The sequence below is a fragment of the Cupressus sempervirens genome, chromosome 3 (genome assembly GCF_028749045.1).
Source record: "Cupressus sempervirens isolate cs-2001-9-10 chromosome 3, ASM2874904v1, whole genome shotgun sequence".
NCBI lineage: Eukaryota > Viridiplantae > Streptophyta > Pinopsida > Cupressales > Cupressaceae > Cupressus > Cupressus sempervirens.
Window position 1 is genome coordinate 954,760,896 of NC_143120.1, and position 3,869 is coordinate 954,764,764.

Genomic DNA, 3,869 nt, shown 5'->3' on the forward strand with positions numbered 1-3,869 from the left:
TATGCCAAGATTCCTTGTCAATAAAAAAGAATTTGGAGCAGTTACAAACTTCCAAATTAAATATTAAAAAAGAATTCCCGAAATAATAGCTGGCCGAAATAATAGGAAGCCAAATGGAGGCCGAAATAATAGGCTCGAAAAAGTAGGGCCCGAAAAAGTAGGACCCGAAAAAATAGGGCCCGAAAAAATAGGGGCGAAATAATTTCAATATGATTTTTTTTTTTTTTTGTTAAATATAATTTTGCATGCACATTCATGCTTTTTTTTTGCGGGGAGTGGGGGAATTTGAAACAAATTCGTGGAATGTGAAGAGACGTCTGTTGGGGGATATGAGGAGCCTCTCAGAAGTTATAAAACCAAGGCTCCTCATTTCATTTTCATTTTATATTTTTGCAGGAAGGAAGAGGTGGAGGTTATTGGAGGATTAGATTGGAGTTTTTGAATAGGAGTAAATTGAAGTTTTGGAGTAACATTTTTGCAGGTGAGATTTCTATTTTTTATTTACATTTTCATTTAGATTTAGATGTAGAAGTAAATTGGAATTCAAAATTAGTTATAATATTCTACTTTGATTTATATTTCAATTTTAATTAATTTCATTTAGATTTAGAATTATGTTCATATGATTGAAATTGAGGCCACTGGAGGACATGTGCAGAGTTTTTCGTGGAGATAAGCATGTGGGTACTGAATCAAGGCACATTAGGCCTCTTGGAGATGTAATTGCGGTGACTTCCATGGCTTTTTGAATCGAATAGGGCAATCTAAACAATCTCAGATCTGAAATTCTTTTTTTCCTTTTCAGCCGAAGACAGAACAAAGATTGCTTGCAAGAAATTTTGCAGAGTTTAAAATTTGATTGCTTATGGCCGACTATTCTTGGTAACTGATATTTCTATTGTATATTCCCGTGCCCAGCACGGGAAGTTTTAATCTATACAATTTATTTTGTGCATTTAGTGCACAAACTAAAGAATGCATATGCAATCAATTTTTTTATCAATCTTTATGATAGCTTTTTTTTTTAAATAGAAAATAGAAATTATTCTTTTATGTATGTAGAAAAAAATTAGAAAGATTTTATGTATGTAAAAAATTAAAAGAATTCTATATACATCTAGATTTATTGAAAAGAATTCTATTTACATCTAGATATTTTGATTGAAATAACCATAATGTAAAAACAAAATATAAAATAAAAATGTTAATATATGTATGTAGAAAAAATTAGAAAGATTGCATGCATCTAAAAAAATTCTATTTACATCTAGATTTTTTTAGAATGGAAAAAAATGGATAATAGAAATATCAGTTGCATGTTTGTAGAAATAAATTAGAAAAACATGTATCTAGAAATTAAAAAGATTCTATATGTGTCTAATTTTTAGATTTTACTTTATTCTAAACTAATTATTGATGGATATATATTTTAAAAATATTTATGTAGTTTAAAGTTTAGATTTTAATTAATTTGTATGCAAATAGGAAAACGAATAAATATTTTATATATATGTAGATTAATTTCTATTTTTAAAATTTACAAGTAAATGAGTACTTTATTCATTTAAAGTAAACAAGTTTTTAAGTAATATATTTTTATTTTAGAAATATATTAATCATAATGTTCATTTATTATTACTTATTTAATATACTTACTCTCAAATCTAAGACAATAGAAATGATATTTTATTAACTTTGAAATAGGGAAGTGTTAAGCAAGTTCGTTTACAAAAATACCAAAAATATATTTGGTCTTTGATCAAATTGGAGTTAATATTAGAAATATAAATATGATCATTAACAATTAAGCTAAATTCAGTTCAAAACAATAATGTTATTTAAATTTAAATAATTTTTTTTGAAAAGAATTCTATTTACATCTACATATTTTGATTGAAATAACCATAATATAAAAACAAAATATAAAATAAAAATGTTAATATATGTATGTAGAAAAATTAGAAAGATTGCATGCATCTAAAAAAATTCTATTTACATTTAGATTTTTTTAGAATGGAAAAAAATGGATAATAGAAATATCAGTTGCATGTTTGTAGAAATAAATTAGAAAAACATGTATATAGAAATTAAAAAGATTCTATATGTGTCTAATTTTTAGATTTTACTTTATTCTAAACTATTTATTGATGGATATATATTTTTAAAATATTTATGTAGTTTAAAGTTTAGATTTTAATTAATTTGTATGCAAATAGGAAAAAGAATACATATTTTATATATATGTAGATTAATTTCTATTTTTAAAATTTACAAGTAAATGAGTACTTTATTCATTTAAAGTAAACAAGTTTTTAAGTAATATATTTTTATTTTAGAAATATATTAATCATAATGTTCATTTATTATTACTTATTTAATATACTTACTCTCAAATCTACGACAATAGAAATGATATTTTATTAACTTTGAAATAGGGAAGTGTTAAGCAAGTTCGTTTACAAAAATACCAAAAATATATTTGGTCTTTGATCAAACTGGAGTTAATATTAGAAATATAAATATGATCATTAACAATTAAGCTAAATTCAATTCAAAACAATAATATTATTTAAATTTAAATAAAATAAGCCATGTTTACTTTGAAAGATCAAACAACTAATTAACTAATACAATAATTAAAATAAATGAATCTATTATGACATAGAAAAATATTTTCGAAGTATAATTTCTTTGTTTTTGAATCAATATGAGTTTTTTTTTCTACTTGAAAAGATAAACCATCCTAATTATCATCCTTAGTTAACCCTAACAACAACCCCTACCTTAACCCTAGCCCCAACAATGATGTACAATATAACTATAATCCAACATTAAACTATAATTATAGCACTAAAACATATCCCTATTGATATAACGAAAATCTCAGTCCAAACCATAATCTAAACCAAAAACCTACACACTAATATTGGTTATAGTCCTAACCCTAAAATCTAACCCTTAACCATAATGTAAAACAAAACTCCAAAATATTGATCAAAATCCTAAACCTACTTATATGGATAACCATGATATTAAACTCTAAATCCAGTCCCAAGGTCCTAACCATGTTGTAAACCTATAACCGAACTCTTAAAAAATTTACTAATCCCTGATCCTAATCACATTCCCAACTTTAAACTTGAACCATAAACCATAGTTGTAACCATAATCATAAACTTAAACAAAACCCTAACCCTAAAGGTACAATCATAAAATTAATCATAGCTTAGACCCTAATCCTAGCACAAACCACAATCATGACCAAATATAAATCTTCACCTTACCCCTAATCATAATTTCAATGTTAACCCTAACATTAGTTTCAATCCTACCATGATATGAACCCTAATATAGACTTCACCTGGATCCTCACCCTAATCTTAAGTCTAATTAAACCCTGACTAAAACCTAATCTAAATGATATATCTAACTATAATCCTAACTGTAATTATCATACAACCCAATGCTAACCCTCATGTATATTTAATCCCTAATCTTAACTCTAAATATTCTATAAACTCTAGAATTGACCTTGATTCTAACCATAACCCTAAAATCTAAATTGTAACCATAGCACGAAAGGTGGGGACCCCCGCTACATGGCACAATTATGGGTCTTGGAGCCTTGCAAAAGTACTACAAAGTGAGGAAATGTCATAAAGGTGACATGTAGTAGCATGATGCAATTTTGGGCTTTAGAGCATTGCAGAAACAATGCAGCTTAAGGAGGCGCTAGAATGGAGACTCATGGAAAGAAGAGGAAAGACATTCATGTTGCTGGAAAAAAACTATGAAAAGAGATAACATGATGTCTTAACCTCCCACAAAAAATGCAAGGTTGATCCCAAGGGGGAATTTGGTTTCCCCAA

General features: G+C 26.6%; 1 long non-coding RNA gene across 1 annotated transcript; it reads left to right on the plus strand.

Annotated features, from left to right (window-relative positions):
• Window positions 1–1,014, plus strand: LOC149569906 (uncharacterized). The gene is made up of 2 exons (XR_016361780.1): window positions 1–481; window positions 659–1,014. It is a non-coding gene; the product is annotated as an uncharacterized LOC149569906 (long non-coding RNA).
• Window positions 1,015–3,869: the final 2,855 nt, after the last annotated feature.